We start from the raw sequence: 15,027 nt of genomic DNA, 5'->3' as shown, positions 1-15,027 counted from the left end.
AGCTTTTTTAACACTATAATTGGGATGCCATCAGGGCCAGTTGCTTTACTGGAATCTAGGTTCTTTATTAGCTTGGCGACCTCATGCACGGATATTTGTATGTTACCTAGTGTGTTCTGTGTTATAGGAGGAAATATGGGGAGTTGATGGCCTTCGTCGCATAGGGTAGAATTAGCTGCAAAGTTCTTTGCAAATAGTTTGGCCTTGTCTGATGCTGACGAGATGACCTCTGGTCCATTAATAATGGTTGGGATAGAACGCACACTTCTGTTCAGGATCCTATTTGTTATTTGCCAAAACTGGTGGGATCCAAGCCGCTGATCAGCTACTTTGGATTTAACAGACTGGGCGTATAGCTCTTGCATTTTCATTTTTTATTACTCTTTTACAGTGGTTGCTGGCAGACCTGAAAGCAGCTTTAGTCTCAGTGCATCTATTACGTTGGTAGCTATGGAAAAAGTGATTTCTGTGCGCGATAGCAGCAGCACATTCTGGGGAGAACCATGGCTGGCTTAGGTTTTTGTTGGAATTTTTTAGATGGTATGAATTGGTCTATGCCTACAATTAACCATTTGGTCAGATCTGATACTATAGAGGACACATCCGTTTTTAAACATGGAGTGCAGAGGTAAATCAGATATGAATGTATGGAAGCTATCCCAGTCAGCCATAGAGTATCGGTATACAGTACGGTGGAGGGGTACGTCTGGGGGCTTCTTACATTTCGTTTTTATCTTAACTGATACGACGGAGTGGTCGGAGGATCCTAGAGGAGAATGAACGGAACATGAACATAGCTCAGGGGAAGTTGAGAGAAAAAGGTCTAAGAGGCATATTGACCGGGTGTATCGGGCACACGGCTGGGTTTGCGAATAATCTGAGTGAGATCATAAGCAATGGCAAAATCATGACAAAACCTCCCCTCATCATCTGTCTTATTTGAATGGGTCAGCCATTCCACGTTATCGAGTACTCTGCAATGCTATTCTTGAGTTGTTTGGCGCCCTTCCTTCTGTCCACTTCCAGGATGCAGTCCATGCTTTTTTGTGATGGTCGTAGTCCACCTTAAAATCAGGCCGATCAATGTGAACTGCAGCACACACTGGGGTTTCCAAGAACCGCACAGTCCCATCTCTTCCGATAATAGCCCCCCAGTGCCTTAATAGCATCATATCCCAACAGTACATCGAATCCCAGCAAATCCCCTCGCATCAGCAGCACATTAATGTCTGCGGCCACACCAGAGTCTGTGTGGACTTTGACAGTTCCGGCTCCACAGCAAGCTTGCGTATTGCCATCTATTGTGGTTACTTTGATGTTCTGCTTTGTCCAGTTTCGACACAACTTGGCACTCATGATGGTGTGTGAGCACCCGGAGTCGAGAAGAGCTGAACAAGGCACTTGGTCCACGTACACATTTATTGTCGATTGCGCCTCAATTAAATCTTGTCTGGGGAACAGGGCGGCGCTGACGTCCTGCCCCCTGATGCATTTCCCGCACAATTTTGGGATAAATGTCCATAACTACCACATTGGAAACAGCACGGGCACCCCCGCCCCTTGTTAATACAACTTCTTGCGAAATGGCCTAGCTGGCCACAGCAGAAACCTCTCCCATTGGTCGTGGGTCTCAAACTGGGACTCTTTTCAGCATTAGTCTTGGCTGCCTGCGCCATCATTACATTATAAAGTCAAGGATAAGAATTGGGCGGCTCTGCCTAGCATGCAGTCAGAAGAAAGAGAAACACGTGCCTCGCTAAAATGGAGACTTTTTAAGTGATGTCGAAAGTAAGGGTAATAAAAACGTTTTGTAAAAAAGAAAAAATGTCGGCCTGGATTTTATTTATTTATTTGCAGTTTCTTTATGAATTACTAAATTGTAACGGTCACATTACACCATGTAAAACCCGTTACTCCTAGTACAATTGAGATATTAAGTCTAGGGCTTGTTCATAATCTATATATATAAAAGTGAAAATGTATGTATGCATGTATGTGTGTTTGTGTGTCCGCTAAAAACTTTTGACTGACACAACGAAAATTCACAAACTCGATATCATATTGAATCTCCATCCTTCGCTCGAAAAATATCGAAAAATTGGCCAAAAACGTTAATTTTTTCATCCCGAAATCGACAATTTGCGACAGAGGGGGTCAACAAAAACGGTCCTCTCATGACGACGGCCGGTTCTACGCATGCGTCAGATGACGTCATGACCTGATTTACTTTAAATACTTAAAGAACTAACTAAATTTCATGTACGCCGCGTTAGCTCAGTTGATTAGCGCGTTGGTTCGTTATCTTTTTGGGTTCGAATTGTAGTGTGAGATGTCTTCTTTTTTTTTTTTATTTTTTTAATTTAAATATTGAACCAGTGTTATTCAAGCCATTTTCACGTAACGTTCGTTTTTCTGTTTTTTTATTTACTTCGCTTATCCACCCCCGACCCCACACCCAAAAACACCCGGGTACCCACCGATTTTTTAAATTTTAATATCGAAACAGGCTTATTTAAGTCATTTTTCACGTGTTCGTTTTTTCTGTTTTCATCGTTTGTGAGTTTTTTGTGTTTTTTTTCAATGTTTTGATTAACCCTCATCCCGCTCAAGTTTTAACGTTGATTTCTTTTTTATTTCGCTTATAACAAACAAACCTGGTCATTGACGTCGTCGTCGTCGTAACGCTCGACGACTTCCGAGCGCGCACCTGTCAATTTGGTTCTTACTTAAATAAATTCAAACATCTTTCAGTAACTCATTCTGGCCAGCCGATTATATTTTCAAACTTCGCCTCAGGCCTTCGGGTTCGATCCTACCAACTTTACCCCCCCCCCCCGGGGTTTTTTTTATTTAACACCACACGCACCTCCAAACACCAGGGCAACAGCGGGTACCCCCGCTAGTCTATTCTATAAAGGACAAACATATGTATGTATGTATTGTGTTTGTATGTCTCACTAAAACTTTCAAAATCAAAAGCTATTAAGAATGATTCCAGTAATTTCTCAATGGACAGGGACTTGGACTTATAATATGTGACATTTAGAACAAAATATTCATTTTTCTACCTTAGCAACTGTAGAATCTGATGGGAGTATCATGTAAAATCGTCTATTTCGCAACATCTGTGCAAGCGTGAACTGCTTTACCTCTTGAATACATTAAGTACATAAATTTATAATGTCATGGTATGATCATCACTGTGACCGAATGGGTGAAAGGGTTATCTCAGAATTATTAGTTTTGCGTTCTAGTTTACGCCCACCTTACGGCGGACCTTTTTTTGTGTGTATATATATATATGTGTGTGTATATATATATATATATATATATGTGTGTATATATATCGTGTGTGTACATATATATATGTATATATATGTGTGTATATATATATGTGTGTGTGTATAAATGTGTATATATATGTGTGTATATATATGTGTGTGTATATATATGTATATATATGCATATATATATACATATATATATATATGTATACATACAGTTGCACATGTATATATATGCATAAAAACATTTCTAACTAAAATGTATTTTAAAAATAAAATTTTCTTCGCTTTTCTATAGAAAAAAATGTAAATATTTTTTATTCTGTAAAGTTTAACTACTACAAAATAAATAGATTTCAAACTACTTAAAAACACAAACAAAATAAGCCATATAGGTAAAAAAAAAATAAATAAATAACATTAGTCGCGTTGGTAGTTTCAAGGCTAAAAGCCCAAACACTTTTAATTAAAAATAAGTTTGGTATATTGTATATTTTTGTCTGCTTGAATCGCATTTTAAAGTGTGTGAATTTTTTTTAAGGTGGAGATTTTATTTACAAGAACACGTTACACTTTTTAATAATAATAAAAAGAAAACATTTGTAAACAAGCCTCTTAAAAAAAAAAAGCGAAAACGCGCAAACACCGCGTTTGGAACTGCGAAAACTACAGTTCCAAATTGGCTCATAGCGGCCATTCTAGATCGCGCATGCGCAGAAGCGAACTTCACTAAGAATGTGTAACTGTGAATTTTGCAGCTCCAAGCAAAGTTTTGCTTTTATGCTTATATGAGTATGGGGACAATTATCGACATTAATCTTCAGGATTATATATATTGTCTAACTAAATAATACTAATATTGTATATATTATTGTCTAACTAATGAGCCCAAATGAGGGCGAAACTCGAGTCTTGGACTTCCGGTTCTTTGACTGTCATGGCTCTTGTGGGCTGCGACGTTGTTTGGCTGTGGAATTTATTATATACAATCTCTCACATTCTGAAAATCCTATCATAAGTTGCTCGCTTGGTTAGCATTGCGTGATGGCATCGTCCTTTCGAGTTAAAACTCCTACTTGTGAAACATCGGCTTGGGGTTATTAGCTGGTTGGATGACCACGTCCCTTGTTGAGACGAAGTAGGTTCATTTCACAGTCAGATTTCGGCGCGGTTTGCTTGATCTGTGTTGGTTAATAGAAATTCTTGTGTGCAGGGCGTTTGCTCAGTTGGTAGAGTGCTTGCCTTGCATGCAAGAGGCTCGGGTTTCGAATCCTGAGTTCGGATGTGTCTAACTGATGAGCCCAAATGAGGGCGAAACTCAAGTCTTGGACTTCCGGTTCTTTGACTGTCATGGCTCTTGTGGGCTGCGACGTTGTTTGGCTGTGGAATTTATTATATATATATATATATATATATATATATATATATATATATATATATATATATATATATTAATATGATATATTATCACATAGAAAGAAAAAAATAAAGGTATTCTTTTTAACGTGTATCGATAATAATGAGTAGAAATGATTGGGGGTGCTGCAGTTCCACAGCTCCAGGCACGAGCCATCACTGGACATCAGTCAGATACAAATAGAGAAAAGCTAGAGATAATAGTACAAACAAAATAGCAGTAGCTAAAAGAAGACATACCGTAACCACCAGAAAACGTATTAAGTTCCAGAAATTAGGAACTCACAATTTCTGGAAAATTTATAACAGTGGAGTTAATAATAGACAGTCAATGATTTCTATACTATCCAACCAACTTGAGGTCGTTTACATAGCAACTAAGAAGGCTAGCCTGCTGGATCAACAGTTTGCCTCCAACAGTGTGGTGATGGGACAGGGGTTGGAACTTAGTTGACAAAACAGGACTTATTAGATTGAAGTGATGATGTTCATATAAAAAAGGAGAAAGAAAAAGTAATGAGGTTAATATAAATAAGAATGGGGGATAAAAATTGATGGCGTTAATAGTATAAGTGGTTGCACGTACAACAATAACCACCACTTATAACATAAAGAATTACATTGCTTAATATCCACAAAATTACTTATTTGCAGAAAATATAAATGCCATATTCATTTTCAGCACATTCAAAACCCCCTAGAAAACAAGTTAGTACCTATGCACTTTTGTTACCGTGCTGAAATAATAACATTATTATTTAGAAAGCCATTCTTAACATGGGAAGGGTGTTTTCCTACTATTCTATCATTTCACTTAACAATTTAATATAAAAAATATCGTAAAACTTGAATCTAACTTGAAAATACCATCTAAATATAAGCACGGCAACAAAAGTGCATAAGCACCAACAAGTTTTTTAAGGTAGGTTTTGTGTTGGCACACTAGGCTGCAATTACCAAATAAACACCACCACCATAAAAAACGTTACCAGAACCTCCTCCACAAAGGTGGCCATAAAGTAGGTGCTCATTTTACGTTAAATCAATATAGAAAAGTGATCCCACACTTAGTGAAACTATAAATTCTTAATATCCTGGAAACTACTTGTTTCCTGGAATTTTAAACGTTATTTTCGTTTTCAGCAGTCCTGTAGTGGACTAACTGTAACGTGCATCCAGGAGATAAGCGCCCGCGTGTTTGCGTGTTGTGTGGGTACGTGGGAGAGACAGATGAGGGGAAAAAGACTTATCTCGAGACCAGCTCAGCATTACCGACCAAAAATAGAAAAGAAAGACCAAGATGGTGGCCGCCGTCTTTTGTAAAGTATGATGTCTCGCAAAGTCACACGAATTCTCGGAATATGCAAATTTAGCCGGCCTAGAACGACGATAAAAGCGGGTGAGGGGAAAGATGTCGGGGAGTGACGATTGAGTTGGCTGGGGAATCGTGTGGCTGTTGTTTCTTGTGCCGTGTGAGGATATTTTACCGTTGTTGGAATCCGTGCAGAACCGGTGTAAAAAGATTATTGAATTGCTGCAAGATTTATAACATCTTTTCCTGAACTTACCGTGTTAAAGAGAGAGTCGGGCGCCATCTTGAATTTTTCCTTACACATTTCTGTTACACTAACTACTAACTGTAGTTAGTTTGGCGTGCGTCTCTCGCTGTAAACTGGTGAGAAGGAAAGTCTATTGTTGTAGAGAGAGAGAGAGAGAGAGAGAGAGAGAGAGAAAGTCAATCCAGGCTATGGAGAGAGAAAGTGTGTAAGGTGTACGTACTGTCTGTTGGCTCTTGCCCCACACATAGTAGCAGGGGACATGGAGCGCACAGGCGCACGCCCCAGAAGGAGCGGTTGGTCCGTCAACCGCCCAGGTTGGGAGCCGAATCGAAAAGAAGGAAACAGCTCAGGTCTCTTACTTTTGTAGTTGTTTCCGATGGTCTTTTGCGTATGTGTGGATTTCCTTTAAAGGGAAGTGATGTTGCCCATGTGTGCGTACATGTGTGTGTATGCACATGAATGTGAGTGTATGTATGTGAACATGAATATATGTACCTGTGTGTATGTTAGTGTGCGTGAACATGAATATATGTACGTGTGTGTATGTTTGTGTACGTGAACATGAATATATATACGTGTGTACGTGAACATGAATATACGTGTGTGTATGTTTGTGTGCGCGTATGTGTATGACAAGAAAAGTGGCTTGAGATGTGAACGCGTGTTTTGTGTGAGACTAGAACAGGCTTGCACAGTCCTAAAACCCTTTAATATTGGTAATTTTAAAAGCTCTTTCCAGGGTGTAAAAATGCTGCGCCTTTAACCTATCTACATGAAAAAGGTAAATATTTAAAAATAAAAAAATTTTTTTAAGTGCTTATGCATTTTTGTTACCGCACTATTTTTGGTACTTGTACAGTTGAATCAAAACATGAAAAAATGTAAATATTGAAAAAAAAAATTATATTGTACGTACTCGTTATGGGATAAAGTTTTCATACAAAAAAAAATCAATTAATTTGATCAGCTAGTTTTTTTGTTGCTTTTTTTTAACAGAAGAAAATCAAATTTTAATAAGATAAGCGTCCATTTTGATTTTTCGCTATAGAGCGCCAGAGGAGATGACTCCAATCACTGTTTAAATTTTGTTAAAATTTGACGAGATTATTTTGAAACATGGGCAGAAAAAATACAAAAATAATTTTTTTTTTTTTTCCATTATTTTAAAGAGTTTATATTTAATCAATTTTTGTTTAAAGGCATCCCCTCCTCATAAATTAAAGTTTTACGATATCTTTTATATTCAATTGTTGGTACTAGTGCAGTAGTGCACTTATTGGTCCGCGCTGAAATAATAACGTTATTATTTAAAAAGCCATTCTTAACATGGGGAGGGGAGGGTCTTTTATACCTATTCTATACTTTAACCTTACAATTGAATTAAAAAAAAAACATATAAAAAAACTTTAATTAAACTTGGAAATACGATTTAAAAAATAGCGCGGATCAGTAAGTGCACTAACACCCAATTGTTAAGTGAAAGTAGAGAATAGTTAAAAACGCCCTCACGTTAAGAATGGCTTTCAAAATAATGTTATTATTTCAGCACGGTAACAAAAGTGCATAAGTACAAAAAATTAGGTGCTAGTGCAGAGAGTGATCCGCGCTATTTTTTAAATCGTATTTCCAAGTTTAATTAAAGTTTTATGATATGTTTTTTTATTCAATTGTAAGGTTGAAAGTATACAATAGGCACAAAACATCCTCCCCTCTCCATGTTAAGAATGACTTTTTAAATAATAACGTTATTATTTACGTCCGGATCACTCTCTGCACTAGTACCAAAAGTTATAGCGATTCAAAAATGTGGGCGACTCCAGTTCCAGGAATACCGGTGTCAAATGAAAACCTGAATTTAAAGTAGAAAAAAAGTATCGAATTATCCCCTTTGTTAACTTTATACTGAATTATCTCCCTTTAAAACTCTTCTATCTCATTGTTTTTGTGTTGTTTTTATATATAAAACATCAACTTGTATTGACCTAACACGTGTTTCTTTTTTAATTTCATATTTTCGCAGATAAAACAAACAAGCCGAAAGAAATCTATGAAGGTAAGTCGACACAAAATATTTTTATTGCAAACATTTTACGACTGATTTTTTTAGTTATAATTAAAAGAAGAAGAAAAAAACCTTTTGGATGTTAGGAACAGAATAGTTAACAAATTCGTTTTTTTTTTTAATAAGATTATTTGGCGGACGTTTAGGAAATTGGCCACCACCACTAAATTCCACAGTTTACACTTTGTTTTTCTTTTTTTACGTTAATCTCATCGATTACAAACTTAACATCAGATTTAAAAAAAATTTGAAAGAAAATATTTTTCATGACTTTTATCAGTTTTAACACCTATTCTGTAACCCACTGAGAAAAATATTGGGGTTTGTATTACTGTACACATGGATTCGAAAAAGTTGTCAAAAAACAAATATATAACAAATAAATGTTATCAAATACAAGATAAATTACTTTTCTACCAAACTGGATATAATTTTCGTGTTTTTATTCAATTAACATGTTTATTCAGCTCGAAAAGCATACAGTGTTTACCGATGTATTGGAAAATTCAAAATGGCGGCCGACTCTCACTTTAACATGGTAAGTTCGGGAAAAGGTGTTATAAATAATAAACTAGACAAAATACTATTAAAAAAACACCGAATATATATCAAGTTATGTCACGGTAACATATATTGAGCGAATTTCTAACAGTATTTTGTCTAGTTTATTATTTATTACACCTTTTCCTGAACTTACCGTGTTAAAGTGAGAGTCGGCCGCCATTTTGAATTTTCCAATATATCGGTAAACACTGTATGCTTTTCGAGCTGAATAAACATGTTAAATTGAATAAAAACACGAAAATTATATCCAGTTTGGTAGAAAAGTAATTTATCTTGCCTTTGATAACATTTATTTGTTATATATTTGTTTTTTGACAACTTTTACGAATCTATGTGTACAGTAATACAAACCCAAATATTGCAACTCTCACGTGATCTATGATTATTCCACTACCAGTCTAAAAAAGGGGATTAGGAAGGGAACTTTCTTACCCCCCCCCTTCCCTCTCATTCTATCTATCTTATCTATTTCGTCCGCGTCGTCTCGCTTAAAAAAGACCCAATTACAACGTATTTAAACTAAATTAATGTAAACTGAACTGAAATATTTATATCAAATGCTAAAGGTTAGACCCGTTGAATTGTCAGATGTGTTTACTCATAACCCAGAAACATGTTTGTTTGTTTTTATATACAATTAAACTTTCTGTTGAATTAAAAAAAAAAAATTTTAGACGCTAAAATAGGAAATTACTGTGATATTCATTTACAGTATACTCAAAAACCTGTAAAAGTCGTCATCGAGTTGGAAAGTAAAAATATACCCTAACGTTTTTTTGTTTTTTTTTTTAATTGGAATAAAATCACCGGTCATGTGAGAGTCACAATATTTTTCTCGGTTATTGTCCTAAAGTACGGGTTCACTTTAGTAGAACGTTATAATTGAAAAGTGATCCTCCGACAATAAAAGTCATAAACAATATTTTGTTTTAATTTTTTTTTTAATCTGAAAGTTAAGTTTGTAATCGATGAGATTAACATGAAAAAAGAAAAAGTGTAAACTGTGGAATTTAGAGGTGGTAGTGATGGGGGGGGGGATTTCCTAAACCTCCGCCGATTACTTAAACTGTGTTAACTATTCTGTACCTTTTGTTGTAAATGTTGAAATTAGATGTAACCAACAAAGAATTCCTTGCACCATATGCTAGTCCAGCCAAGAATAAAAATGAAAACCCTACTTTGGCAAACGCAAATTATTTAAACAGTGCTTTTTGAGATAGTCGACACATCAATTTTTTAATGTCATTTTAAGAAAAAACAATATTACGTATAGTAATATATCCAAAAATGATGAAAAAATCATAGTTGAACAACTGATATTGTGTTTTTTTTTTAGTAAAAACTGTCTATCACTATAGGCTACAAATATTGCATGGAATGAATATGTAATCTAAATTTTGCGTTCCAAGTTATATCTCCTGTGTACGATCTCTTCACTGTCTATTTTAAAACTTCTACAAAAAATGCAATTTTACCTAATTTTCCTTAAAAATTATTTTTAATTATAAATAACTTCGTACTTAATGAATTTTCGTAATTTTTGGATAAATTAATATTTTGGCATTGATAATTAAGTCCTTATCCATGAAATTCTTTATTTGGCCAATCAACTCTGGTGTTCTGACTTCCTTACTTCTCCCACACCTCATTATTTCTCACTGACTCCCTGCCTTCCTTGAACCTTTTTATGCTACTCCAAAACTGATGCTCGATTCATGTAAAATAGTCTAAAAGCAGTCTGAAGCAATGCATACGTTTTTGTGGCATTTTATACAAGTTTAAAACAGAATTTTATTGCATATCATTCTTCTAAATTGTTCTCGCGTTCAGATTGCATTTTGGAAATTCACCAGTTGTTGTAGAATGTATTCCAATTCGTACTGTAGCTGTTTGTTTGAACCTGAAATAAAAAGTGGTCAGATCTCTTGTAAGATTTATAGCGATAACATACCGAATTTTCAAACGTTGACAACAATTTTAAATGACTGTACAAAAATGTCTGGAAACTTATTGAAGGCACCTAATATCTCTCTGGAAACTTCTTGAATGCACCTTATAAATGTTGAAATTAGCCAAGAATAAAAATGACAAAAGAAAAACAAACTACTTTATCAAACACTAGCAGGGGGTGGGGGTTTTGCTCGGTTGTAAAATACACTTAAATATGATATTTTAATTTGTCCAGATTTCATATATATTATTATAAAGCCGTGATTTCAAAAGTAAAAAAAAAAGTACTTAGGTGTCATCAGTTAGAATCGAAACCGAAAGCATAACTGTAGGATTCACTGGTGGTGATGTTACCACTGTACCAATGTGACATGCATATGAATTGATTAAAAATGAACTATGTATGTACAAAATGTATAACGATTTTTTCAATTTTGACCCCATAAAAACTAATTTAACCAGAATAGTTACAAATGCCCCTTTTTGTGTTAAGAATGGCTTTCTAAATAATAGCCTTATCATTTCAGCATGGTAACATAAGTGCATTAGTACCAAATAAACTATTTGATCAATTTGCATGATTTTTAGAATATGATATTTTCATTTCATCATAGGAACATACATTGTACAATTTTTTTACATTTATTTTAATTTTTAGTAATTCAGGACAATAACCAAGTTTATTATTAGTAACATAAGTTATTTGAAAGGAAGTAAAGTTTGAAAATTAGTCAAAAACCCTTTTTTTGCCTATTGATTTTTTACCTATTTACATTAATAAAGTAAATATTTAAAAAATTTATATGCAATTTAATTTACTGTAAAAATTGGTTGTGATTAAAAAATAATATGTGGTTAGCCATCTTGTTTAATTACAGAAAGTAAGTACATAGCCGAATTAGTTGCGTACTGATTAATCGGTAGATAAATGGTAATCAGCCACTTTGCTGATTAATTGATAATCGACCAAACTTTTCTCTTTCCTACTTAATTTAAACCATTTCATCACTGCCAAGTGACTCATCAAATAGTTTTGACACAACGCATCAACACATTAACTGCTTAAACACATTGACACATTAACTGCTTAACTTGACACATTAACTGCTAATTTAACTTAACATTTGTTATGTGTCTGGTCACTATTATAGCTTTTTGTCTTTATTAAATAAAATTACTAAATACAAGTACAATTTCCAATTTTTAAATAAATATAATCAAGCAATTAGATAAGAAAAAGAAATTATAAACCAACTACAAAGTACAAATTGTAATTCTTTAAGTGAAGTTCTGCTGCTGCTCTACTTCCTCTTCTATTCTTGCTGCCTGTCTCCTCTACTTTCATAGTCTCCTCATTATTTAAAGTTGAATACTTTTAAGTTGTAATGTAGAAACATTAGAGTGTCTTTATTCTCACGACACAGCCTGTTCCTCGTAGGTTCATACTTATCACTTCATTACTAAAGAGCTTCTCCCAACAGATGAAAATGGTGTGCTTAAATATTTTGAAGCTAGTTTATTCAGCAGTGGTACGGTCTCCTGTGTCTTATTCTACCACTAAAATGGCTCTACCACAGAAATGAAATTGCGAGTAGTTGTAAATCTATGTAATGGTCAAGTTCTTTTGAACACTTAAGAATAAGGGATTTACTCTTTTTGAATTTAAATTGTGATTTGTGTAATTCTGATGTAGTTATAGTCTCCAGGTTAAACTCAACTTCTACCTGCTCTAAGTTTTGATTTATTACTGTAGGCTTATTTGAAGCTAATTCATCAAACAGACTTGAAAGAGATAGTGTTTTATTTTCACTTTGATCTTCTTGACCCTCAACAGAGCTTGAAGAAGTGCACGAGGTCCCTTCAATAAGTTTCCAGTAGTATTGGGATCATTCCCAAATTTTTTCCGATTCTGATTCCAGAAAAATGTTGATTAACTATTCCGATACCAAATACGATTCTGATTTCGATTCTCGTGGAATTGCTGTTTTGAAATATACCATTATATACTCCAAAGTTTTGTGTAGTGAAAAAATTTCTTTCATTGAAGATAAAAGTCAAAACGAATATTTTAACCATGAATTAAACATGCACCATGAAATTAATAACAATAAATTTCACAAGTTATTTTATATATTAAAAAATATAAAGAAAAAGGGCGGACGTACACGAATGCTACTCTTGTAGCTAAATATGTATCGGCTCCGATGTTGTACGTTGTTCGACTAAGGGAGAAGTTATTTTTACAAGGAAAGAATTTTTGCGTGTGTGACCTAGTTTTTTTGTTTTATTTTGGCTTGAAATTTGCGCATAATTTTTGTTATAATTTTATCTGTTTTTTTGGGGTTTTTTTTTAATGGAATTTTTTTGTTAATTTTTTGCCGGAGTTTATATAATTATTAACAGGAAAATTGGTGAAATTCAAAATGGAATCTGCGCTATTTTTAAATATTTCAAGTTTATGTTCACAGGACTGTAACCGATTTACAAAATTTTGTGGGTCTGCTTACTAGTGTTTGCACCAACAATATTGAAGACTACTGGTCTCGGACTGAAAGAAGACTGAAATACATATCAGGATCAGTAGGAGAAATGAAATGATCTCCTGTTGATGAGGCCATATATAGAGAGGCTTATAACATGAAAAGTGAAAAAATATTAGATATTTCTGAAACAGGTTTAGAGCATATTCATGAAAAATATGGTAATCAAAAAAAAATCCTAATAAGCTTTGGGAAAAAAACATGTTTTAAACAATTGAAATTTTTATTTTTTATTTTTGAATAAAAAATAATTATCAAAACAAAAACAGTAGTGTTCTCGTCAAGTAGTTTTTATTTTATTCAAGAAAATAAAAGGTAATCATGCACTTATTGAGCTGTGCTGAAATAATGTCATTATTTAGAAAGCTATTCTTAACATGGGGATGGGAGGGTGTTGTGTACCTATTCTGTACTTTCACCTAATAATTTAATAAAAACAGGTATCATAAAACTTTTAACTTGAAAGTACTATTTAAAAATAGCATGGATCAATAAGTGCACCAGCACCAAATAGCATTCCACTGTGTTTCGATCTACAACATTCCATGAGAGGTATGTACACTCTAAAGCTTTTTGTTTATCGCCACAAGTGCTAATTTTGACTTTCACCAATTTTCCTTTAAAAACAATTAGAAACTCTTCAAACATTGTGGGAGGCACTTAAACCATTTAAAAAAATAACGGTAACATAAGTGCATAAGCAACAAATTTATTGTTTTGCATTGCTTTCATTTCGTTTGTTTGTTAAATCCGGCAAAAAAAAGTAAATAAATAAAAATAACAACAAAAATAATAAGAAGAAAAGGGTATCGGAAAACTTTAATTAAACTTGAAAATAATATTTTAAAATAGCGCAGATTCCATTTTGACTTTCAACAATTTTCCTGTTAATAATTACATAAACTCCGGCCAAAAAAAAATATCCATAAAAAAAAAAAAAAGAAACAGATTAAATCATAATAACAAACATCGGTGAAGCTTGGATAAGTAGGTCCGGCAGACGAGCCTTGTTCTGACATTCAGAAAATTTAGGTTAAAAACCAATAAAGCTACTGAAAAGTAACTCTTTTGAATGAAGATGATATAAAAAATATTTTTAATATTACTTTCTTAATTTTACTTAAAAACAAAATGTAAACATATTTAAACAAAATATATTAGAAAATAATTTCTTAATTTTAAATAAAAATTGATTATAAAGAATTTTTTTTTAAAAATAATTATTGAAAAATATTGCAAAGTTTTTACATAACTGGTTCTTTGGGATAATAGGGGCGCTTGAAATCTCCCTTCCAAAACGAAAAAAGCTTTAGTGTTTTTACTATTTTAAAGCGTCTTTGTTTTTTGTTTTTTTAAGTTTGAAACACAAATAGTGGCTTGTTAAATTAGAACAACAACTGCATATGACGGAAATTCTTCAGGGTTTAAATGTATTGAAATGCTTTTATGGTGGTCGAAAAACGTTTTTCAGTCGCCATATTACTTCCTATTTACTTGCCTCCAAACGAGGGCAGAGTTAGACACAAGGTCGGTTTTTAATGCTACTAAAAAACGAAATGTAAAAGCAAGTTAAGCTGAAAGTAAAATTTTTTTTTTAATTTAAAGAATTAAAGAAAGAAAAAAATTCAAAGAAATTTTGAAACTTATTAAGA

At 33.8% G+C, this 15,027-nt stretch overlaps 1 protein-coding gene across 2 annotated transcripts in view; it reads left to right on the top strand.

Moving 5' to 3' along the window:
- Positions 1 to 15,027, top strand: part of LOC145292836 (uncharacterized) — a 62,047-nt gene that overhangs the window by 29,157 nt on the left and 17,863 nt on the right. For both annotated transcript variants that reach the window (XM_080138880.1, XM_080138878.1), the window contains exon 2: positions 8,280 to 8,312. The gene's annotated coding sequence lies outside the window, so the exon portion shown is untranslated. The remainder of the gene's footprint in view (positions 1 to 8,279; positions 8,313 to 15,027) is intronic.

Source organism: Euprymna scolopes, chromosome 14 (assembly GCF_053919585.1).
Source record: "Euprymna scolopes isolate OS-2025 chromosome 14, ASM5391958v1, whole genome shotgun sequence".
Classification (NCBI taxonomy): Eukaryota; Metazoa; Mollusca; class Cephalopoda; order Sepiida; family Sepiolidae; genus Euprymna; species Euprymna scolopes.
This window is presented reverse-complemented; position numbering and strand designations above follow the sequence as displayed.